General features: G+C 55.4%; 1 protein-coding gene and 1 long non-coding RNA gene across 2 annotated transcripts in view; one reads left to right on the top strand and one right to left on the bottom strand.

Moving 5' to 3' along the window:
- HDAC4 (histone deacetylase 4) overlaps positions 1 to 25,866 on the bottom strand; it is a 255,976-nt gene that overhangs the window by 177,741 nt on the left and 52,369 nt on the right.
- Positions 20,608 to 23,710, top strand: LOC306657680. The gene is made up of 3 exons (XR_013762848.1): positions 20,608 to 21,227; positions 21,258 to 21,359; positions 21,765 to 23,710. It is a non-coding gene; the product is annotated as an uncharacterized lncRNA (long non-coding RNA).

Below are 25,866 nucleotides of genomic sequence, written 5' to 3' on the forward strand. Positions count from 1 at the left end.
AGGAGCCCACGGAGCCCTGCCTGCCCTGGCATGGGGTACACTCTCCTGAGAACAAGCCTTTGTTCTGAAGAGTCTGCTTCTCAGTGCTCAGCCCTTTGTCTGCAGCCTGGCAGTGGGTCCCTGGGTAGGACACTGCCAGCCGGGCACAGGCCCACTCGAGCAAGTGACGGGCACTGTGTGCTCCATGGCAGAGCTCCCACCATGGCAGTGTGAGAGGGGCTCCCGTCAGGAGCAGGGGGTGCCCCAGCAGCCAGGGTGTTCTGCTGGGGTGCAGGGCCATGCCAGCAGCACAGGCACTCCAAGAGCACTGCCCTGCTGGGGTCCCGTCAGAAGGCCCAGAGCTTCCCCACCCACCGGGCCAGGCAGTAAACAAGTGCTCCAGCTGGCTGCTCTACGGGTCCAGCATCTGTTGTTTGGTGGACGGATGACGCAAGGCCTTCCAGAGATTCTGCAGCGAGAACAGCAATCCAGTAAACACTGCCACCCCAAGCCTGCAGCCAAAGGAACCTGAGGGGCACACGGCAGTGACCGAGCCACCCGCAGAACCCAGGACCACAGCGGGCAGGCACTCGGGGTCTGGAAAGAAGAGACCACCAACCCATACTTAAAAGGTACATCTTGATTCCAGAAGAGTAACTCCTGGCACTCAAGTCAGAGTCCGGGGTGAGGCTGACAAGGTGTGCTTCAGGAACACCCCAGATGTCCACCGTCACTGGGCCAGTGGAGCACTTCATCTGTTCTTCTTTCAGTGTTTGGAAGTGGGGGCAGGATGGACGTGAGCTACTATGGGCCAGGAGGCCATCTTTCTCAACATTTGAAAGACTGCCCCTGTTATATAACCCGAAAGAAACTGCAAGGGACCAAAAGCTGTGTGGGGAAAAGGCACCCAGCAGCACCCATGGCAAAACTCTGTTCAGGTCCTTCAGTGGGAACAAGGATGCTTTTGAGTTTAAGTTTTCTTCCAAGTGATGAATAGTAAACTCCATTAGATATGGTTTTACTTTTTTTTAAAAAATGCCACTGAATGTCCTTATACAATTGGCCTGCAGGTTTGAGTCTGGCCAGCTTCCAGAGCCCAGAGCCTCCCCTAGCCCCAAGCTCAGCTGCACCTGGAAGCAGTTCTTTTCCAGGCACCTGCTCCAGCCCAGCCAGTCCTCAGAACGGCTTTTCCCAGAGAGCCTGGTGCGGGCCCAGGAGGTCTGTGGATATGGATTCCCTGAAACTCTCTGAAACAATAAACTGAAAGGTCCTTTTAGACAGAGCCCAGCTGGCCTCCCCACACTGGGGCTTCCAGAGCATTAACATGTAATTGCCTTCTGAATTCTATGAGCTTCCCCCAGAGGCTTAGCTGGGACCAGCGCCCCTGCCCAGCTTCTGAGTGAAGAATTTTAAACACCTTGTAAAAAAGCTGGTGTTTCAGAAAATCCCATTTCAGAAGCACCTTACTCTGTGCAAAGGGGGAGAAACCCACCTCAGCAGGGTCAGGACCTAATGAAGGCAGAGAGCAGAGAAAGCCAGTCCCACCACATAAAGGTCAGGTGCTCACTACACTGAGGGGCTGAGGGGTCAGCAACCAGCAGAGACACAGCACAGAGGAGCTGTGTCCAGGGCCCAGCATGGCCATGCCCTGTCTAGGGGTACCTCCCTAGTACAATGCAGCCACTGTGGCCCAGCCAGCCCTCTTCCCTGCCCTTCAGTTCACCCACACCCCACACTGAGAAGCTGGCATGTGCAGCCTGGACACACGCATGAGCCCTCCAGAAACAGGCCCAAGAGTGTGGCTGAGTAACTAGAAGGCAGCAGCGCTGGCTGCTTCCTCCCTGAAGAAACCTCTTCAGTAGGAAAATACGTGCAGCAGGGATTTGCTAAGCACAGGCTGAGACGCTACACAAACCCAGTGGAAGACTTCCAATCATCTGCTTGCAGCAAGAAAAAAAGAAAAGAAAATCGACCACACGTGTCTAGGAAGGCCAGGCCACGCACACCACCCCAGCCCTCAGCCTGTCCTCAGAAGAGCCTCTGACACAAGCCCAACTCTGGCTTCAACACGCACACCGCAACAGGGGTCCAGGTCACTCTGAGGAAAGTCCAAGTGCAGCTGGCAGACTGCCCCTGGACAGGGCTGGGGAGGACCACCTTCACCAGAAGGGGAGCATCCCAAGGGACCACATAAGGCCTGCCCGTCGTGGGGACAGGGCTTCTGGAAGCTGTGGGCAGGCTGGCGTCCACTCAAACTTATAGGGCAGAGGTGATGGTGGTGCTGGGGACAGAAAAAGAGCAGAGAGAACTGCTATGTTTGGGAAACCCACCAAGAGCGGAAAGTGGAGAAAAGCCGAGTCCCTGCAAGGCAGGGCCCTGGCTCTCTCCTCCAGGAAGCGGAGGGCCCTAGCGGGGAGCCCCAGAGTCTGCCTGGTGGGCCAGGTAGGACAGTGCTGGGGCGGCAGGAGGGGAGGTAGGGAAGCTGCCGCCTTGGCAGGCTGGATCCCCGAGCCTGTGGGACGTGATGTGGCCCTCCCAGGGTCACAGGAGGTCGTGCTGGCGATGCAGGTGAAGGGGCAAGCAGCTGCAGCACTGTCCGCCAGGCCTGTTCTCACTCAAGGGGAGCACAGGAAGGAGAACAGCGCTCAGCAGGGCCAGGCAGCTCACACCCTGGAGAAGCCTTCTCCCTCCCACTTGCCAAGGGGTGACCAGGGTAAGCTGGCTGGGGCTCCATCTTGGAGGAAGACAGCTGTGTGACAACAAGGCCAGCCCAAGGCAAGGGCTGAAAGAAATACACTGGAAGGCTCGGCGGGGGACCTCAGGGTGCCTGGACAGGGGTTCTCAGAGGTCCCCCACCCTTGCAGGCTGGCATTCTTTTTAAATGCCCTGAAATGAGCCATGCTGCGTGAGGACCCCGGGGAGTCAGAGGGCTGCGACTGGCTCAGCGGCTGCCCTGCTTCCCGACCGGCCTCCCCCGCTTCCTGCTTCCCAAAGGCTTGGTATCCATGTTGCTGAACTTTATTTCTGAAATAAAACGTCCCACCAGAACCAATGACAGCAGAACCAGTGGCTCCCGAGAGTCCGCAACCCCAGGAAGCAGGCTGCTGGTACTTCCTCCATGGCCACCGTCTTCCCACTTCTGTGACCAGCTCCTCACCAAGCAGCACTTTCCCAGCCCATTTACCTTCCTGGACTCCACTGGATATGCACTTTCCTTGCAGAAGCTTCTAGCAGGGCGCTGTGGTTCCCATCCTCCCCAAGGTCAGGCCAACAGTCCGCCACGACCGGCAGTGAGGTTGCCTACAGGTGACTCTTAACACCACGTAGCCTGTACACATCTAAAGACGCAAGGCCCCATTTTGCAGATGAGGACCACAAGCCCCCAGAAGCTTGAGGACTAACCAAGACTATCCAGAAGGAAATGGGCTGAACCTGAACACAGGCCTGTGCAGACTGACCAGCAGCTGTGGTCTTAAGAACTCTGCCTACACAGTCAGAAAGCCAGCACTCTTGAACCACACACGTGCGTGTGTGCACAACAGGTGTGCCAGTCCCACGCGTGCCACAGCCTGGCCGTGAACGAGTCCACCATCCACCAGGCAGTCCTGCCTGGCAGCAGTGTGGACATAGCACAACACTGTCCCGCAGGCCCCCACACTGGCCGCTTCTCCAGTTTTTCTCGTTTGATGGATTACAGTCTTACTTCTTTTAGATGCAGGCAGCCAGCTGCGCAGCAAAGCCTTAATTCTAAAGGTCACCCCATGACATTTCTTGTGGCCTCAACTGTGTCAGGGCCTTGCAGATCAGGGTCACAATGCTGGCTGGCATTTAAGAGAAACTGCTTTAAAAAAAAAAAAACAGCTTTGCATTTGTCTGATCATTTCTATTTGCCTTCCTTGAAGCTAAGTCACAAAGTAACAAACCAAGGCAGTACTGCCCAAAGGGCCCTTGCAAAGGGATAAAGAAAGGCACAGGAGCTGTGTGGCCATGTGGCCAAGGGTCCTGGGACTCAGTCTTCCCCTCAGCCTGGCCAGAGGGCAGGTTTTGGTAACAGATTAATTTAGGCAGCGCTGGACTAGTGACCATACCCACTCCCCAGGACTTTCTGAGGCAGACAATGCTGGAACCAGTGGCTCTAAGTTTCTTGACATTCAATATCTGATTATTCCTGCCACAGAAATGAATGGAAATGGAAATGGCTTCCAGAAAATGCTCCCGGGGCACAAGAAAAACAAAACATCAAAATGCCCATTGCCTTTCATTTTTATGTTAAAGAGAAAACAGGAATCAGACTTAATACTACTTACTGTAAGGGCTAGACTGTGCCCTTGCTCAGGGCCAGTCAGGGACATGGGGAAGCATCTGGACACCAAGATGAGGGGACTCAGTGCCCTCTGGACCCGCTGAGTTTCTCTGTGTAAGCTCTGATGGAAACAGTAGCTAAGCACAGGACAAGGGGGATCACTGGAGCCCCCAACCTTCACACCAGCAGTGGTGGGCGTGGCCTCCACTTCCCAAGGAGCCCACCCGTTCTGGAGGCCACAGAGTCAGCTCCAAAGGCCCTACTCAGGATGGGAGCCAGAGCTGCTGTCAGCACAGGGCTGAGGCAGGGTGTGGAGTTCCAGCTGGGCTCTGCAGGTCACCTGCTATGTGGCCTGAGCCACTGTGGAACCTCGCCAGGTTGCGGTCCTTAAGCAAGAACAGGCCTTGGCAGGCAAAGGCGAGGACAACTGTGACAGGTGGCCCGAGCAGTGCCAGCAAGTCACCCACTGCTGCAGGAGCTCCTGCCCGGATGCCTCCAACAGGCGGCACAGCCCACCACATCAGCAGCTCCTCCGCCAGCCCCACCAGGAGCCACAAACACAAAAGCCCGGAAGGACTGGGCCCATCATGTTCGAGCTTTTTAAAACAGAGAACCAGAAAGTGAGAGCCAAGTGTCCAGGCACAAAGGTACTCTTCAAACTCAAGGAGGGTACATCCAGTCAGTCACAAGTACGCTGCTCTGCTTGGCACTTCTGTCCACACTACACCCAAGGCAGGCATGAGAAGATGCTGAGGAAAGACAGGAAGTAGCTGCAAAGGGGAGAGCCACCTGGTGTCATCTCAGCAAGCATGTCAATCACCCAAACATGATGGGTTGAATGTGTTTCACAAACAAAATTTTAGCAGACTAAAACAAGAAAAAACAAACCAAATACCCCCCCAACCAGATTTCTGGATGAAAGCATCTCAGAGATGCGACTGTCAGGGCATTCATTCCTGCAGCAGACAGACAGATGTGACCCGGCTGCCCTGAAGAGCACTGGAGGCTGGCAGACCCCTGGGCATCCCAGGGGGAAGAGAGAAGATGCCTCAAACCTGATGCACGGTGGAGACCCACATGCTACCGTCTCCGGGTCCAGGAGGCCCTGGGCAGCCTGACGTTCAAGTGTGCAACGCCGTGACATTCTGCAGTCCCAGCAGCCCCCGCCCTCATGCTGGCTTCATCACTTGAGCCATGCACCCCATGGGGATCTCCATCCAGGGTCTCCCACTCCCTCAGAGGCCAATGCCACCACAGCCTTCTCCCAGGCTCTGTTCCGTCAAAACCCTGGTGGTCACGGGCATGTGACCAACCTGAGCAGGTACTGCCACTCAGGAAGCCATGGGTCATGGCTGAATCTCACATCCCCAGGACCCAACCGCATCTTCATGCTTTGCCACAGGGCCGACTGGAGTGCCCCGGACTCAGCCAAACACCTCAGCGCTGAGGCTCTCCTGAGCACTTCCCCAGGAACACCCCCTTTCCTTAAAACTGGACTTTCAGGAAGCACCCCTTCTCTGTTACATCCCACCTGTTGTTTCACATGCTCAGAACTGGGGCAGAGGCACTGGCCACCATGACTCCCCTCCCAATGTACTGAGAATGCGTGGCCGCTGGGACCCCGTGCAGCAGCGTGACGGGAAGGTCACCGCCACACAAAGGTACTTCAGTTCCAGGATGTGTGTGGAGCTGCGGCCAGGACGAAATCACTCCCGACGATCTGAACCAGCAGACACGCTGGTCCCTTTGCATGGCTTGGTCACTAGGGTACAGAAAGCAGAAGAAAGGCTCGTGCAAGGAGACACAGTGGGAAGCTGCCCTGTGCACCAGGCGGCAATCGTGTTTGGCAGGTCAACCACCAACATTCCCTCATTGGGCTAAGCAATCCCCACAGTGTTCACAGAAAGGAAGGAGTACCCACTGAGCGAGAAGAGCTGAGGCTAGACCTGGTGTGGGGTCCCAAGCCCCTGGCTGGCTTCCTGTCCTGTTCCCCAGCATGTGACAGAAGACTGACCAGTAATGGGACATCCGCTGAAATCCTACAGGGACGCTGCTGGTGACTGAGCACGGGAGAGCCTGAGCTACAGGAAGGTGTGCAGAAGACAAGACACCCACCACCCACAGGAAGGCGCCCTGCTTCTGCGCTCCAGAGCTGCTTCTGACCCTCAGTGGGGGCTATGTGTGCACCGCTGAGCCACTTCTGCTCTTCGCAGTGAGACCTCAGAACAGCCAGCACGCCCCTCTCTCACAGAACCGAGGTGCCATCTGCTGCACAGCCCTGACAAGGGCACAGACTCTCGGATGGACGCAGTCCTCTGCTGGTGAGGCACTCCCGCTCAGGGCTGAGCTGCACCAGGGTCCATCCCAGCGGGACCTCCAAGTGAGTGAGTGAAGACCCTGCAGGCTCTCCGCCTAGGGCAGCTGCAGGGCAGCACTGCAGGCAGCCCCTAGTGGTGTGTCCTGTATATTAAAGTCTAATTCAGCTCCACCTATGAAGGGTGGAACAGCTGCTCCCTTGAAGGGCAATGGACTGCAGTCAAGTCCATCTTCAAGAGAATTCTGGATGGGAGGGCAAGAGGCATCTGCTTTTTATAAAGCTGTCTTTGTATCCCAGTGTCTGTTCCTCTTCTTCCAAATGAGTAGAAAATATCTTCCCACTTGACTCTGTTCCACAGAAGTGGGTGAGGCTGGTTGAGCTTTCCCAGGGAAAAGGAGTACAAACACCTGCGGACACAGTCACCTTCCTCTCCAGGGCAGCTCTGGACACCAAGTCCTACAACCATCCTTGTGGCCTTTTCCAGACTCCCCTCTTCTTCTGTTGTCCTTTCAGCAACTGTGGAAAGGGAAGGGAGCAGCAGGAAGCTCCTTCTGCTCAGGCTGTGTGCTGGTGCCCACACCGTTCCAAGAGGCTGCAGAGGAGCCTGCCCACAGGGGCCCCTTGAGGTTCCCCCTGGGCCAAGGCCTCTGCTCAGTGTAGAAAGACACACTCTGATCTTCCTCTGGGCCCAAGACAGCGACACCCAGTCCTACACGCTTGTCCCATCTGATGGGAACGAGGTCTATCCAAAGTGCAATGTAGACAGAAGCAGCAAGCAGTAGGCATTGCCTTGGGGAGCAGCCCACCCCTCCTTCACTTGCCAGCCACAGTACCCCTGGGAAGGGCCATCGCCTCTCTGCCCACGCTCTGCTTTGAAGTGTGTCACGTAGTGGTCACTGTCAGAGCATACGCGGCTGCTGGTGCACTGCACAGGGCAGGCAAGTGTTCCTCACTACTGCAGAACGCTCCTCCTGCCAGATGGGCCCTGTGGCGTGGGCCTGGGGAGCTGTCAGCTGGGACCAGGCACATCCCATGGGTGAGAACAGACAGGCCTCCGACTTCTGCTGCTGCTGCTGCTGCTGCATTTGTTTCTTCACGGAAAAAACTGTTGAGAGGGAGACAGGATCCAATGCTGAGCGGCTGTGGTGTGGCCACTGGACGGAGTCTGACCACGTGTCTCCGTCGGAAGCCCTGCTGTGCTGCTGCCAGGAGATTATGAACACAAGCGAGGCCACCAATCTCTCCCAGGCTCTGTGTCCCTCACCATGGGATCAGGAATAATTCCCTAATCAAGGAAAACCACCACTGATGAGGTCGTGAACAGACAGCTCACCAAATCAGCTAGGAAACATGGGTGCCAGTGCGCTCAGCCAGTGGAGACAGGAAGCTGTGCCTCCCTCAGGCTTCACTTTGAAAACTGAGAACTCTGCTCTGCATGGAGAACAGCTTTCCCAGACGAACAGGCAGGTAACCTAACGTCGGCCAAAGGAAGCATCAAGTCCAAGTTTCCAGGATGTTTCCTCATGTTCACTTCAAGGTCAAGGGCAAGGCAAAATTGGCAGCAAATTCATCTGTCTATTCAAACTAAAAGTGATAAATAAATCTTACAGGGTTAGAACTAGTGGTGTGCCAAGCCAGGAAACAGGAGCAGAGAGGGAGGACGACTGTCTTCCTTAGCATGAGACTCAGTCAGCCACATGAGAGTGGGAAGGAGCAGTGTCCCCAGGGAAGGCACACCCACGCCACACCAGGCTGCTCCAGGGCTCCTTCCATCTTCTCACTTACACAGTGGAAGGAACCAAGTCATTCAGTGATATCTGGTGGAAATGGACAAGCCCAAGCCCTCGACTCCAGCACCCCTGCGGAAGAGCTCGGGCCTCCCGCTTCCCCAGATGCTCCTTTAAGGAGCACCCTGTGGGGAAAGCGGTGGGTCAGCAGCCACTGCACTGTGCCCACCCACTCAAGCTGGGTGTCACCCGTCAGAGATGATGCGTGTCCGAGCATGGACTCTGACCTTCCCATGCAGGAGGTTATAGCTTGCCTGCTGCAAGGACGGGCCCGGTTGGCTCAGGCAGGGAAGGGACAGACCTGGACACTGCCTGGGTACTACACATGGTACACATGGGACTCATCACAGCCACCCAGGTGGGAAATGCCCTCACAGATATTCAGGGATAGCATATTCAAGGTACAGGAGGGTGGCCCAAGGTTTATTCAGAGTGTGCAAGTAGCAAGGAAGCCCAACTCCAGTCTCAGGCCCCAGGTGCTGTGCTGGCAAAGCCCAATCCGCGCCTGGCTCCTGGGGCCAGGGGTGAGAGCAAGACAAGCAGGGAATAGCTGAAAGGACAGGGCCCTGGCAGCCCAAGGGAGTGGTAACTGGAAGTGGGTTTTCCAGCTTTGATCTGCTCTATCATGTTCATTTCTGCCTCTCTTGTCCAGCTGAAACCCTACTTCCTCTCTTCTGCAGAAAGTGCCATCCGCCACGGAGGGAAATGTTCCCACCCAGAATCCACGTGACCTGCAGCCATGAATGCAACAGAAACTGTAGCTGTTTAGCTCTGATCTCCTCTTGAAATTCTCTTGTCACTGTAATATTTTCAGCTCCTTTCCTCAAAGTTCAAAAACTCAGCATGTTGTTTCACGTAAAAAATATAAGTCAGTCTTGAAGGCCAACCAGGTTATTTGTAAAAATGTCTCATTTGTAAATTGCAAACAGTAACTAAAGGTCCTGCTCCTCCCTAAAAAGCAGTGTAGCAGCCCCATCCTCTGAGCTCGCTGGCCTTTCAGGGAGTCCTCACTCCCAGAAGTCTCTCAAGGATCCCCACTGCAGATAGCCAGGACCAGTCCTGTCTCCGAGCTTGGGTGAGTCCCTGGCCTCTGGAGCCACACTCTGTGGGACCAGCAGACACTCTAGGATCAGACCCCGGTGCAGGTTCAGCTTCCCCACCTGGAGCTGTGGACCCTGGATTCATAGCTTAGCCTCGAGTGTAGAATGAGGTTGAGGGCAGCAAGTGCACCCAGGCCGCAGCTGGACTTCACGGTGTGTGCCCAGCGGGCAGCAGAACCTAGCAGAACCCACTGCGGGTACTGTTATTACAGGTTACAAAGATTAAATGAGATAAGCCCTGCAAACACAGAGCCCATCATACACACGGTGATCCCAGGTGGCGGTGTATAGTGCCTGCATTATTAATAATCTCAAACAGCAGACTAACAGCACAACCCTGCCTACCTCTGAGCTCCCATGAGGACAGAGGGTATAACATAACAGACACAAGAAAGCCTAAAAACTCAGTGTACAAACGAATTGCTGAAGACCCTGTAAATTTTTTTGCAGTACTGGGGGGTTGAACCCAGGACCCTGTACGTGCTAGGCAAGCATGCTACCACTGAGCTACTTCCCCAGCCCTTTTTTAATTTTTATTTTGAGATAGAGTCTTGCTAAGTTGCTGAGACTGGCCTTGAACTCAGGATTATCCTGCCTCAGCCTCCAAGTAGCTGGAATCAGAGGCGTGCATACCACACCTGAGCTCACATACACTTCTTCACCTGCAAAGGGAGCTCACATGGAAGAACAAACTACATAGATGACAGGGTGCCCTTTGCCAGGCCCCAGAGTCAGAAGCCCTCAACAAAGCTGTCACCCCTCTGCCACGTGAGCAGACACTACAAGAAACGCTTTACTAGTCTATTAACAGAGACTGGGGACAGCACATTGCAGACATTTACTGTCAAACAGGACTCTGTATGATACTTTCTAGTTAGCAAAAAATACATGCATATGAAAAAGCAAATGCCTTGGATCCCAAGGTCTTGGTGGCAACCCACATGACCCTACGAAGAGCACATGGTGAGGTCCCAAGGCCTAGATGCCCAGCCCAAGCCAGACAGGGAGGCCCGCACTTCCCTGCAGCACAATGGAGCTGGCTCTTTCCGATGGCTTTCACGTGCTGCGAACGCAGCCATGGCAGCTCCAGGGATAAGAAGAGATGCTAAGTCGGCTTGAGTACCACGAACACAGTTGCACTGTCCAATTTGGTGGTCAGTGTCCTCTGGGTTGGCAGTCCAGGCCTTGAAAGTGATGTACACGTGGCAGGTGTGGTGGCAAGCAGCTGGTGGCCCTCCGGCCTCTTTGTACTTCAGGCAGCACCAGGGACACTCCCATTCCCTGGCCTGGTTCACAAGCCCTGCTCAGCCCAGAACCACTAGCACCTGCAGGTCTGCAACTCCTCTGCTGGGGAGTCCAAGTCCTCGGCAGGGCAAAGACACCCTCCAGGCATCATGCAAGGCATGCTGGGTAGCCAGAGAGCCCCTTTTCCTTGTAGCGGTCATGCCAGGCCCAGAAAGGAAGGGTGAAGGGCTGTCCGATGTTACTCTTCCTTTTTTTTTTTTTTTCCACTTTTGCATAAAAAAGACACTTTCTCCATGAAGGTTAAACAAGCTCTAAAAGTTTCCAGATTTATAGAAAGAATAAGAATGGAGTTTGGTCTTGAATCAGTCTCAGATTATTTACATGCATGCAGCCGTTTCACTTAGTGACAAACACCACTTGAGTCATCTCTAGACCGATGCACAATGAAGCTTATTGCTTCAGGTCCAAACACACCACACACGTGTTTGCACAGGGAGACCTGCACACATGCCTCCCACGGCCAGCCCCTGAACTCCCTGAGGAGCAACAGGGCACTGCCCTCACAAGCCACAAACTGAAGCATCCAAGCCCAGAGGAAGTGGGAGCCACCAGTGGGAGCCCTGCAGGTGACAGGGTGCCCTGGCGTCCCCACAACTGAGGAGACTCCGAGCACGCATGCCACACTGCCTATCTAATACGTGAGGGTTCATAGATTTAAGTCACTTTTTGGCATCTGATAATCTCAGAGAACTCCATCGCTGCCATGGGTCTGCTTCTGGACAGTGCTGATGGATGTGCAGTTAGGGACTCCATCTCCTTCCTGGAAAGTCATCTTTCTAAACAGACCCAGTTTCCACTTCTTTTACTATCAGTTTCCACCTTCTCATAAACTTGGAAGCAGCAAAAGTTCAGCTGAGGGACTCCAGGGCTCATTCAGCACACCAGATGGCAGGTCCAGCAGGTCAGTGGCTGTAACTGAGGACACAGTCTTGGCAGACAGTGGCCCTCAAACCACCTCGCCATGCTCCATTTGCTGAGGCTATAAGCAACACGTGAAGGACATCTGACCCAGGGCTAAGCCTGGAAGTCTCCTCCCTTCCTGGTCAAGATGCCAAACAGAGGCTGGAAGAGATCCTCTTCACTTGAACAGGCTGTGGGACACCTGCTCAACATCAGCTCCCACAGGCCCCCTGGCACAGAGCAGCCTGGCCCTGAGCCCATGGGGTTCACTGGTGATGGATTGGGGACAGCAGCATAAGAGCCCAGGCAGGACCCACCCCAGTTACCTGGCCAACTAAGGGCCACCCCAGGCTCACTTCCCACCCACCCATCCTGCACCAGGTCAGGCCACAGCAATTCAGCAAAACAATCTTCTGGAAGGGGCTTCAGGATGCATGGGGACATTCAGCGGGGTGCGGAGAAGGCAGGACCCTCCTGGCCTCTACCTTCCCAATGGAGTTCCACACCCTGAGCCCAGAGCAGGGTGGGCAGCAGGGGCACCAGGGACTCAGCTAGGATGGGCAGCACTGCCGCCTCCACACGTTCATTGACTGGCCTTCAACACTCCAGGCCACAATGACCTTTTCCCCTTTGTCCTGTGCTTTCTGCCCGCCCTGGATGCTAAACAAGAGTTTGGAAACAATGAAATGCTTCAGGAACAGAGCTCTGGGGCAATGCCCAGGGGTGGGACAGGCTCCACCTATGGTGGTCATCCTCTGCCCAGGACCCCCAGGGAACTGTGGGTCATTATTTAGAAAGAAAGCACTGCAGAGCAGCCTCCTGCTGATGCCCAAGGCCAGAGCAGGGACAGAGCAAAAGGGGCCTTGAAGGGCAGGTGGATAGCCCAAGTCCTAGGAAAGCCAGTGTCAGGAAGACCCCCTTTCCAGCGTCCTTTCTGCAGTCTCTGCGTCCTCTCTGTGGTCTCTGCAGCAACCACGTGCTCACCTGGACCGTGCTGGTGCTGCTGCGTGCAGGCCTCTCACCATGTGGCTCTAAACTTGCTTTTCTGAGCAGCTGAAGTGCAGCCTCTGCAGAGGGGTTCCAGGAGACATCTGCTTGTTCAGACAACTTTCTGACCACCACTCTTGGTCTGCACAAACACCGTGGGACACACCCTTCCCCAGAGCAAGCAGAAGGGAACGAAGGTGTACAAACACTCGGGGCCTCTCCAGGAGCACTGCTGCACACACCCCAGCCAGTGCGGGATCCAGCCTGCAGCACAGCTCATCAGCATCAAGGTTCCTGACCTGCTTCTGAAGCTTGCCCCAGCAGCAGACACCAGGCAACCATGGCCACAGAGCGATGGGCTGGGAGGAGCCACTCTGCCTGGTGGGTGAGGGCCTCACCCTCTTTGGGCCTCTGTTCCTTGTTGTGAAAGGGGATCACAGAAACACCTGCTTTGTAGGTATGGTTTGGCAACTGCCTGAGAAACGGCACTAGGGTGTCCCTGGAGAGCAGTCCACGCTGCTGCTGTCATCCCAAGAGGGCTGGCCACCCCAGCCTAGCAGAACCAGCCGGGCTCCCTACCCCAAGTGGCTCCAGGTCAGCAGGATGGCCTGCAAGGGCTTGGCAACAGTGCTCATGTGAGGATGTGAGGCTTTGGAGAGCTCAGCAGCAGGGTCATCCCCCAGGGCCACCTCCTGCTCCCCACAGTGCAGGTTCCCTGGCGGCTCACATCTCAGAAGGCGCACACCTGTGCTGGCCCTCAAGTAGGCAGGGTGCAGGCAGCCTGGCCTCAGGTGGGAAGCCAGCCAGTGCAGACACCCCAGGTCTGCTGACTCTGGAGGCCCATCGGCAGGAACCACCACCCCTCCTCAGGTCTGGCATGGGCAGCAAGGTCACAAGCCACACGTGTCCCCATACCCCTGATCCTTAGTTCTTAGACTTGAGCCCTTCAGAGACACACTGCAGGCAGCAAGAAGGGCATGGAGGCTGAGCGTGAATGCCAGGTGCCTGCTGGAGGGAGAGTCCCCACAGGCCACAGTACAAACACCCGCAGGAGTTCAAAGAGCAGTGGGTCACACTAAATGGCACTCCACCTCCACCAGGCCCCGGGGATCCTAGAAGTCCTCCAGAGCCACATCCAAGGGCATGCGCCATATGGCCGGCGCTCGCAGGGGGGTGTTCTGCCGCTCCGCCCTGACATCTGGTTTCTATTTCATACCCGTGTTGTCACATTACATAACAGGCAGACGATACGAGGATCGCCTCGAGAGTCTCAGCTCACATTCACAAAGCACACCCCAACACTGTTGATCCTCAGACCAAACCAGACTGGGAGCAATGCTCCCAGCCCGCAGCCCCGGGCAGCAGACGCCAGGGCCAGCAGCAGAGGCCCATGGGGCTGGTACTCAAGTGCAGTTCCTCTCCTCCTTCCTCGCAGCCCACAATCACGTGGGAGCTATTTCTGGCCCACATTTACTTTTCCCGCTCCTGGAGGAAGGTCTTGAAGTGTGAAGGAAGGTGACAGCCCATGGGCCACCGCAGGACCAGAGAGAAGAGGCGCCAGAGTTGTGTCTGCTGGGGCTACGCGGGACCTAAGGAAGGAAGACTCCAAGTAGATGGCTCTCTGCTGAAGGCCAGGCCTTGCTGGCAAGCCTCCCACAGGTCTCCATGCCTGGCCCCCGGGCAAACCCCTGGCCATCTCAGCTTCTTTGGGGAGGCCATGGGCTCAGGGTTAGTCAGGCACCCCAAGCACACTGCAGGCACGGTGGCTGCAATGCCAGCATGGCAGCCAGGGCCCCTGAGAGCACACTCAGGCTCTTGGGTCTCCCAAGGCATGAGGAGGGTAGTCCAGGCAGCCCCAGGCCGTTTCCCCAGGGCCTTCCTAAGCTGCAATTCCTCTGTGGTCAAGGAGCTTTTCTAAAGGGTAGTAACTGGCAGGTCAGGCACCTGAGGTGCCGCGGTACAGCAGGTGCTTGGGATTAACCACTAACCACAGGAAGTCTTGCTGGGTGAGCAGTCAGGAACCATCAGTCATTCAGCCCTGGGGTGCACGGCTCTGACCCAGCAGAGAGGTGAAAACACAAAACTTCCTGCTAAGTCACAGACTCATGATTTGATGGGAGGAAAACCACCAGGCCCAGGACCTGGGGTCCGGTCTGCCCAGCCATGGGTGGAAGCCAAAGTCCCCAGCTGCTTCTGACTCCGGGCCTGGTGCAGGGCTCTGCAGAGCACGGCATTCAAGCCCAGAAGGGCAGCACTGGTGGTGAGCAGATCTGAGCTCGCGCTCCCTCTCCCAAGGACCAGAAGCTATGAATACTTGCAGAGGAGGAACAGTTTCACAGGTCGCACACAAGGGAGACTGCAGAGGGAGTCTTTATTTTTTAAATTCTTTTTTAGTTGTAGGTGGACACAATACCTGTATTTTATTCATTTTTATGTGGTGCTAAGGATCAAACCCACTGCCTCACACATGCTAGACAAGCTCTCTACCACTGAGCCCAGCCCAGCCCCCAGAGTGAGTCTTTAAGAGTGTAATATTCATGGGAGCACAGGAGCCAGGCCTGGAGAAGACCTGGCTGAGCAACAGTGTCCACCCTGAGCATCGCAGGCAGTGTGACAGAACTGCTGGCAGAAGGAGGATAAAGGGAAGCTGCCCCCTCTATGGCCTGCCCCTGACGTGTAATGACCATGATGCAAATGGGTCAGCCAACAGGGGCCCACAGCAAAAGACCAGGGCCTGATGCCAGGCACACCCCCGCAGGTGCTCGGGAGCCTCACAGCCACGCGCACTGTCATCCGCCCTCACATGCTGGGAAGAAGCCAAAGCCAGGCCTAAAACGGAAGAGGAAGAATTTCCCTGTTGTCCGCCACACCAAGCCAACGCTTGCCTGTGAGTTACCGTTTTGTTAGGAAAAGTGAGTTGCTCTCTGCTGCAGAGGACAGCCAAGTCACTCTTTCCTTCACATGTCCAAGCAAACTTAAACATTCATGTGAGCCTTTCCGAAGCAGACAGCTGCACGTAGAGCAGGAGCCACGACCTTCCTGCCACGCACGTGTCTGCAGGCGTGAAGCGAGGTTTTCTGTGGTAGCCCTCTAGGCACTCGCCTCGAAGGCACTTCAGCAGGGATGACAACACAGGACACTGGGCCAGTGCTCTGCTCCTGTGGACAACCTGCAAGACCGACAGAAGCCAGCACCAGGTGGCGGCCCAGGGATGATGGCAGAAGCCTGGAAACCCAGGCAGAGCACCTTCCTTCTGGGCTTCTGAGCTAGAAAAGGAGAGCCATTGACTCAAGCCTCTCGCACCCCACTCTGAGGAAGTGCTCCGAGTCCCCAGCACACGCCTTGCCAGGGGAGGCCCGTGGGGAGGAGCCAAAGGGGTCTGGCCCACGCACAGGGTGCATGGAAGCTGAGGCACTTTCCTCGGCGGATTCCCGCCTACATGCCTCCCTAGGGAAGGTCCAGACGAGGGAAGTTCTGTCTCCTGCCATCTCGGGCACCAGTACACAGATACCCCAGCAACAGGCAGCCTTCTGCTTGACTTCACAGAGCATCTGAAACACTCTAAGGAAAGCAGCAACGGCCCATGACAAATAAGCTGATAAACGGCCCCTCAGTGGCCAGAGACTGATTCCACATCACAGAAACAGTGATGTAGACAGAGATCCAGAGAGGACCACGACCCAGGAATGGCTGTGCTCTAAGGAGCACCCAGGCCTGGGCTACAGCCAGACACAGGCAACTGCTCAGATCGTCTTCAAGTCAAAGTGGGCGGTTGCTCAACGGAACCACCTGGGTCTTCAAACATCATCAAGAGGGCAGTGACAGTTGAAGTGTCACTTAACTCACCACCTCCAAACCCCAGCACACCCAGGCTCTGCTCAGCACATCCTCAGGGAACATTTACTTCTTGTGAAAACCAGAAGAAAGCCCCACCAGAAAGCTGACTGACAGTATTGGGGACCAAAGCCAAGACCAAGAGGGCCTCTGTGCCTGGCAACAGGCAGATTCCTCTTCAGACGGTCCTCTGCAGAGCTGCACGGGCAGGCCAGCAAGGACAGCCCGGGGAGGACAGGCACTCCAGGCAGGGCGCACTGGGGAGCAAAACAGCAGAGGCTGGAGCCCATCCTAAGCACTGCCTCTGCAGACCACTCCTGGGTCCCTGTGAGCATGGACAAGAAGCTGGACTGCAGCTCCCTCCCGCTTGACCTGTTCAAAAGGGGGCACGTCAAGAAAGAAGACGCCCCTGCGGATTCCTAGCTACGGGCACCTCGCAGAGGTCTGGGGAAGAATCCAGACAGCCCAGGAGGCCTGACACGTGACCTGGCAAGCACACCCTACGTTGTGCCTCAGGCAGGGTCCCTGGGGAACGGAGAGAGGTAAGCCCAAGCCCTCTCTGGAAGGACAAGGCACTGACCCTGAAACCGTCCATAAAAAGTAACACAGGAATAAAGTCACAGTCAAAAATCATGAGTGGAAAGTCAGGACAGGAAAGATGTCCACTCCCAGGACGTGGGCCACAGAATGGACATGCGTGACACGCAGGGAGAGACAGCAGGGTCAGGTGGCGGTACACACCTGTGGTTCCAGCCACTCGGGAGGCTGAGGCAGGAGGGTCACAGATTCAAGGCCAGCCTAGTCACCTCAGAAAGACCTTGTTTCAAAATGAAATCAAGGGCTGTGGGACAGAGCATCTGCCTAGTGCACACAAAGCCCTGGTGCCACCCCCAGCTCCACAAAAAAGGGAAGAAAAAGCAGCAGAAGGGTCATTCAAGGGTCCTGTTGCGTAGGTATGGTGAAGCCCCAAGCAGGTTCCCAAACCCTCTGTTCTTCAGCTTCCCATCTGCCAAAGGGGGCTATGCCAGCCCACACCTTCTCTGGAGCCAGAAATCATTATTAATACCAGACCTGGCCAGCAGTGAAAATGATCCAGACAGAACTTGCAGAAATAAAACTATAATCATTAAGACGTAAAACTAGATGAACAGGTTATGTAATCAAGCGGGCAGAGCTGTAGAGAGGAGCACTCAACAGCAAAACACTCCGCAGTAACCTGGAGAGCAGCACAGGACAGGGTGACAGGTGCCAGAGGGCAGGGCTTGAAGGGCACAGGCAGATACACTAGCACACGCCGGCCAGAGCTCCAGAAGGAAGCGACTACCAGACAGGGACATACAGTTCAGTTCCTAAGGGCTGGTCACGAAGGCCTAGTCCCAAGAGAGCCGAGTGCCAGCACGCAGACCACGCAGGATCTCTATCCAGAAACAGAACCACCAACACGGAGCTCCAGCGCAGGCTGAAGGTGGCACCTCAGTCATGGGAATGAACAGCGACCACTGGGGAGCTGCCCAGGGAAAGATGAAACTAGATCCAAACCTAACTCCACACAACTCCACACGCAGCAGGACAGCAAGCCAGAGACCGACAGCCTGAGAAGACCCCAAGCGCCCTGGCTCGGGGCAAAGGCAGCTCCAGCATGCACTGCAGATCCACATGCCACCAGCAAGAGGGGAGGAAGGAAGAGCACACGTTCAAGGTCAGCCCAGGCCACGCGGGAAACTGCCTCAAGGAAGAGACACAGGGTTAGGACAGAGCTCAGAGGGGAGTGCCCTGGGTTCAGTCCCCAGTACCAGCGTAACAGAAGTGAGAAATGTGAAGAGAAAGGGTACGTCTGAGCCGGGGACTTCACGTGGCCGTGGAGCACCCTGAAGAATGCCAACTCAACGCCAAAGGGCAGCGAGTACCCAAGTGCATGCAGCAGATCAAGACCAAGGTTGCGTATCAAGAACACGCAGCAGAGGGTGAGAACCAAGACCAGCATCCCAACAGAGCAAGGGCAGAGGGGAAGCCCTGCCCTGGCCTCTCAGGACCTGCAACCCAGCTGTGGGCAGAGATACCCCAAGCCAGGCAAGGGCTCCCTCAAGGCACACTCTGCAGGGATGGGGGTGAGATTCACACAGCTGTCCGCTCCTCACCACGTCGCTTCTGCAGACTCACACAGAAGACGCACCTCCACCAGTGCAAAGTGCACCCTGCAAGGTCACTCACTGGGCGTGACTCACTGGCACACCTTGGTGCCCCAGCAGGAGGGGTGGGCAATTCTGGAGGAAAAGGGGGGCCTAAGAGCACCTGGGGCTGGTTTCCAGAACTCCATGGAATGAGGCATGCCTGCAGGATGGAGGCCATGCACAGAGATGGGTCCACCTGGTCCACCTGTGCTTGCCACTTCCTAGTCTAGGTCCCACACAGAAGCACATTCAGGTCTCACACTCTCAAAAGTGAAAATAAAACCGAAAGGTTTGAGGAAAGTGGAAAACTCCAAAATGAAATGCTGAGAGAAACAAGTGAACTGAGCCACAACAAGTAACATACACACAGGTGGTGAGCCACCACTGTGGCTGTGGGCGCAGTGCTGGGTCACCCACACCAAGGCCACACTGAGCTCTGGTCATGGGCTCCTCACTCAGAGGCACAGGTAAAAACTTCCTCTGAGCGTTCTTGAGCTGAACAGAAGGTGAGCACGTGACGGCTGGGTGACGGTTCCTGGGCTGGAGGGCTGGAGCAGAGAGGAGTGGCACAGAAGCAGGGCCCTCTACCACCCGTGGCAGGGCCTGGCCCTGGCGTGAGTCAGCCCGCACAGTGAGTCCGCACAGGGCTAAGCACACACTGTCGCCTAGGCCCTTCCACAGAGAGCCAGAAGCACTGCACACGCCCAGCACTCAGCGCTGGCTTCAGAACACCAGCCCTGAGAACAAGAACCAGGCTTCCCAGAGGAACCATCGACTCCAGGGCTGGGGCCAAGAGGGCAAGAGAGACAAACATCTCGCCTCAAGTATTGGGAACCTGTCAGAAAAGCCACCAAGAGGGCCCCCAAGGGCCACAACTGGGAAACTTGGGCACAAAAACAGATGCCAACAAAGAATCATAACCCAGTTAGTAAGAATCTGCGCTTTCAGACTAACATGAACGACACCCAAGGAAGGAGCCTCTGAAGGCTCCCCTGCACAGCGCAGGTGCACAGCCAAGGGGACACGGCGAGCACGGCGGGAGCAGACTGCCTGTGGCCTCGCAGGCCCTCCGGGCAGTTGGCAGCGGGGCAGAGACCACAGGTCGGCATCAGGGGTGGGAGGGCTCACTGCTGCTCCTGTTGCTACTTTACATGATTCACATTGAAAAGAGACAGTATCTCATAATTAAAATTTAAAACAAACGTGTAGGAAAAAGTAAAGGGCGCTAAGAAAGCGATACATCAATCACAAAAGTAAACTGTGCAGAGGGTCAGGGCATGGAGTGGCTGGACGCCATCAGCCTCCAACGGGCCAGAGGTCTAAGATGCCCAAGATGGGAGAAGGGTAGGACCGGGAGCCTCCTGCTGCTCAGAACTGACAGCTTCACGCAATCAAAACCATCTGCCCCTGTGCTGAACATTTCTAGTATCGATTACTGACAAACGTGAAACAGAGTGACAGAGGGTTTCCTGTGGCTCATGAATCTGCAGTCTTTTGGGGTCATCAGGTCAATCTGTTTAGGGTACCCCACGGCAGTGAAGCTGCTGGCATCCCAAGCCACACTGCATAGGCATGCTAAGGGCACCAGTCCAGGACGCCCCTCACCCTCGGGTCCACCTGCCTCTCCGACCTGGCTGGCACCTGCTGGTGGAGCATGAGCTGAGGAGTGGAAGCTCCCTCACCATTTGCTTTTCTAAAGCAACCACTCATTTTTACATGACTTGTACAGCTTTTCCTGCACAACAACATTCCCGTGATAAAATCTGTTAGTGGACAACTGTACAATATAATGTGCTATTATATTCTTTCCCCCTATAATCAATTTAGATTTTTAATTATGCTCATAAATTAAAAAAAAAAAAAAAAAGTTCTTGCTTCACTGCGGTCTCTAACATTCTGAAATCAAGCCCCTTGAGACTCTAAAGTCAGGTGACCTTTTTCTGTGTTTAGAAGCGATCTTAAGGCCAACATGGACAAAACTGAGGGGAGCACCACTCAACACCCCAGGACATCAGCACTCTTCCTGAGGGCCATGTGGCCGGGTCCTCTGCGGAGCGCAAGCCCACAGCAGCCTCTCCCGCAGCGACACCTCCCTCCAGCACTTCTTGCCAGGTGGGGCCTCTCTTCCACACCAGGTCTGGAGGCGGGTTGTGGCACAGGCTCTGGCACACCTCTGGTTGGGGCCTCGAATCTCTATCTAAATGCCGAGCACCTTTCAGATGGGAGAATGTTCTTAAGCTGCCTCCTTCCTTTCTTCTGTGAGGCTCCTGCCTCTTTCTGTTCTTCTGGAATCCCACTGCACCTGTGAATAGGTCGCCAGGCTGAGCCCAGTGCCACCTCCCTCTGACTTGTCCCCTCAGCTGGATGTCACCGGCCTGCTCCCTGGACCCTGTCACTAGCCCACAACATCCCTCCACTTGGGCACATGCAGTACAAGGAGGCTGTAGTTTATTTTTCTCACTTCTATGGCAAAAGCAAAAGCTCCTTCTCTGCAGAAGTCTCCACCACCCCTGGACGGGTCTCAGAGGCCCCTTCCCTGTAGAAGTCTCCACCACCCCTGGATGGGTTTCAGAGGCCCCTTCCCTGTAGAAGTCTCCACCACCCCTGGACAGGTCTCAGAGGCCCCTTCCCTGCAGAAGCCCCTTCCCTGCAGAAGTCTCCACCACCCCTGGACGGGTCTCAGAAGCTCCTTCCCTGCAGAAGTCCCCACCACCCCTGGACGGGTCTCAGAAGCTCCTTCCCTGCAGAAGCCCCTTCCCTGAAGAAGCCCCTTCCCTGCAGAAGCTCCACCACCCCTGGATGGGTCTCAGAGGCCCCTTCCCTGCAGAAGTCCCCACCACCCCTGGACGGGTCTCAGAGGCCCCTTCCCTGCAGAAGTCCCCACCACCCCTGGACGGGTCTCAGAGGCCTCTTCCCTGCAGAAGCTCCATCACCCCTGGACGGGTCTCAGAAGCTCCTTCCCTGCAGAAGCTCCACCACCCCTGGATGGGTCTCAGAGGCCCCTTCCTTGCAGAAGCTCCACCACCCCTGGATGGGTCTCAGAGGCCCCTTCCCTGCAGAAGCTCCACCACCCCAGGACAGGTCTCCCACTGTGCTGCTCCTGCTGCCCTCGCAGCTCGGCATGCTGACGCTGCAGTGGCTCTCGTCTGTGCCCACTGGCCTAAGGTCCAGGGAAGCAGCAATCTACAGAGAGGCCCTAGTCTATTGTGCCCCTCAAGTCCACCTTTTGGCAACACAACAAAATGTTACATGAGAACAAAACTAGCAAATCCGGTCTCCATCAACTAGAGCTGTTCTACATAATAAGTACGCTACTTTAAAACTAATCAACAGAAGTTCAGGGCACACATGAAGCCATCGGGCATGTTAAGCAACCACAGATCATGTTCAGCAGTGCCCATGGTGAGGCTGCCCTGAGGCTCCAAGGCCCCGGGTCCTGGAGGACTGCCACCCACCGCAGAGGGGAAAGGAAACAGCGCGGACCCCTCTACTCTCACCCTGGCCAGGGAAAAGCCTGCGCCACAGGGGACGCCAGCCATCCAGGCCGAATCCTCTGCCCCACATATACACACTCAGGTCGTCAGCTCCACTGCCTGCCACGCCTCACCTTCAGTGGCCCCCACACCAGTTGCACACCCAGCATGGAGCCACAGCTACAATCTCAGCACACCTGTCACCTGGAGCTTCACACCTAAGTGAGAAGAGCCCTACACACAGCCCCCACCACCCCCGAGGCAGGGCACATTAGGGCTCCCTGCCACAGGGCACCTCCCCACCCTCCAGCAGCCACACTGGACAGGAAGTCTGGTTGCAGTGCAGCCCTATGCCCACACACTCACAGAGCAGGCATGACTTCCTGCACAGGTGGCATTCCGTCTCAATGCCTGGCTTTCCCTCTGAAGCAGAGACACTGGGGACAACACTGGGCCTAGCCCTGGCTTGTTAGGAGGAGGCACCTGGCAGACTGAGGCCCTTCAGCCACGCTGCTGTACTGGCATTAGGTACCTGTCTGCTCTTTAACCTCCACTAACACTGAGGTGCCATGGAGCTCGGGCTTCTTGTCAGTGCCTCGAGGAGCCTGGCACAAGAGAGGTGCTCAGGAAAGGCCTGCGATGCCACAGGCAGGCAGACAGAAGCTGGCTGGGCGCAGGTGCAGGGGAGGGCTCTCAGCCCCATGGCCCTAGGCCCACAGCAGGGTAGCCATGGGGGCACCGCACCTGGTCTGAACACCTAGCCTAGCTCCTGTGTGCATCAGGAAGGGAGACCATGAGGAACTGCGGGCGAAGAGGCAAGTGCCGGCACAGCTGTGGGGAACAGCAGGGCACGGCCAGCCGCCTGGATGGCAGTGTGCCATTCAGGGAACGTGAGCCCTTGTCCCCACAGTCCTGTTTCTGCAACTTTATCCAAACATTAATGGTAAGAACAATCAGCAAAGAACAAACACAAAGATCTGTATATAATTTTTCTTAAGGTGCTATGTACTATAGGAAAAAATAAACTCACACTGAGAGAGGAATTTTAAGTACTAGAATATTAGGCAGGTTTAAAATGTAACCCTGCTATAGCCGCATGAAACAGACAGGTGCATCAGTACAGCCGTGGACGGGGTCCTGCTGGAGCACCCACATCAGGGACAACTGTGACTTCCTCAGAGCTGCACCCTGCTCAGGTTAGCTGTTGTGGTCCAGTGGGGTCATGGGGGCATTTTTCTCCTGCTTCATACCTTCTGGCACCACTGGGTTCTACGTTCAGATGAGACCACACCTACACATCAAACATGGGGGACTCAGGATTTGCTTTCACGCAATATCAGTACGAGAGGCTGACGCCTCCTGAGTGTGCCCTGGGGAAGAGCATCACACAGGCTTTGTGCTGAAGAGCTTGTGGCCCAGCAGCATGGTGTCACCGCCTTTGCAGGTGGAAATGCAAGAGGACTGTGGAGGCCAGGTCTCCCACAATCTGGATTTGAAAAGGAAGATCCTGCAGGATCCCCGGAGCCTGGGAAGGAGGAGCTGGGGCAGCCAGTCACTCACCTGTGGGGCAGTGAAGGGCACACAGGCAACCACAGGAGCAGGCAGCAGTGTCACGAAGCTCAAAAGGACAGAAGTGTGCACTGCTCTGAGAATCAGCAACTTATAGGAAGCAGTGAAACTTCAGAATAAAACGATGCTCCACAGCTTCCCCTAGAATCCTGGATGCAAAAAGAAAAAGCACTGAACAGGATCACACGGACTATGGGCAATTAGGAAGCACCAAGAGGCCACGGAACTTTTAAAAAGGTCAGGATCAGCAACTGAAGTGTGACTCTGGGCAGCAGCTTTAAATAACAGCAGAGGCACAACACCTGGAACCAAGGAATGTTTTTAAACATAAAGCACTCAGATGATCTTGAACTTGAAACCCAAAGTGAATGTGCAAAGACAAAAACACAGGAGTCACCATGAGAGTCCCGGGGCTGCCACAGCACTATAGCACGAGGTCACAATGGAGAGACAGAGCCGCGCTACACATCACTCCAGACAGGAAGACGGGCACAGAAAGGATAAAAAGAACAGGATCGACAACAATCCACCATCAAGACGTGTCAATCAAATACAAGAATAGCAACTTTTAAACTCATTCAGAAGAAATGAACAAACCCAGAAAAGGCTACTATGAGCCCCCATCTGGCTGGGACTGAGCAGTGAGGTGCCACATGAGTACACCTGCTAGTATACAGAGAACAAACACTCAAGAGTCCCTGGGCAGACTTGGACCAATGACTCTGTGCAAGGCCAAGAAGCCCCGGCATGTGCGGCCGCAGCTCATGGTCGGCACAGTCGTGACCTGTGCTGCACACCACCTGGTCAATCTCCAACAGAGGCCCGTCAGTCACCCTGACTTGTTATCGGGGAGAGGTGGACACTTCGGAAGAGAGTGCGCCCAGGAGGAGTGAACGTGACAGCAGGGACAGCAGTGGGAGAGACGACAGAGTGCCTGCACAGTCCTGGCTTAGGAGGAACAAATCCTACACTGACCTGGGAAGGGAAAACAACTGCCACTCACGATGCTTCCAAAAAGAAACCTTTAAAACTTGGGCAAGACATCTAAGATGCATAGCAACCCCACCTGCCCTCATCGAGACATGGGGCCAGGATGACTGGGTATCCACCGCAAAGGAAGCAGCTGCAGCCCACCTCCCAGCACACACAGGGCTGCCTGCAGACAGCCCAGCGCTCTAAACACAAGACCAAAACACACAACTCTTAGGAGAAAGCGGGAGGCTGTTCACAACCTTGAATTTGGCAGTGTCTTCGTAGATACAACATCAAAAGACAAGCAACAAAAGAAAAGAGATTAACTGAACTTCGTGAAAAGCAAAGAACTTGTGTGCACCAGAGGACACTAAAAGGAGAGTGAAAAGGCGACCCACTGAACAGGAGAAGACACCACAGATCACACATCCCTGAAGTGCAACAGCAAGAAAACAGTCCAACTAAAAACCGGGCAAAAATCTAGAATACACATTGTTCCAAGACATGCGAATGGTCAATATGTCTGTGGAAAGATGCCAGCATCCCAGATGATTACAGTGTCAATCAAGACGACGATGAGACACCACTTCGCCCCCAGGACGGCTACTTTCAAAGAAAGTGAAACAGCAAATGCTGGAGGGATGTAAAGAAACCACTGTGCAGCGCTAGAAAGAAAGCGTTCAGCATGGAGAGGACCAGCCAGTCAAGAGCTGCACTAGCCATCATGGGAGTGCCACTTAGCCTCAGAAGGAATGCGGTCCTGATGCGTACCGCACCTGGCGAGTCCTCCAACAGCATGCCGTGTGGAACAAGCCATGGCCAGGGCTGAAGAGTCCGCGAGCAGCAGGTGGCCGGCTGGGAGGGGCACGGGGCAGCAGTTGAGTGTAGCTGAGTTGAGAGCTCCGGGGACAGACAGTGGTGAGGGCTGCACACAGGCGGGCAGGTACTGCACGTCACTGAGCCACACGCCAAAGACGGCCAGAGCGGTGGGTACTGCTGTCGTCAACTCTATTTTACCATGATGAATAAAGAGATGTGGTGAACAAAGGGACTGCTGTACAGACCGGAACAGGCTGAAGAGCAGGGGCGCTCTGCTGACTACGCAGAACCACCTGCAGGATCCGCTGCCTACAGATAGCCAGGGGCCTGGGAACAGCAGCTGCAGGATG

This window comes from Sciurus vulgaris (genome assembly GCF_902686455.1).
Source record: "Sciurus vulgaris genome assembly, chromosome: 3".
Classification (NCBI taxonomy): Eukaryota; Metazoa; Chordata; class Mammalia; order Rodentia; family Sciuridae; genus Sciurus; species Sciurus vulgaris.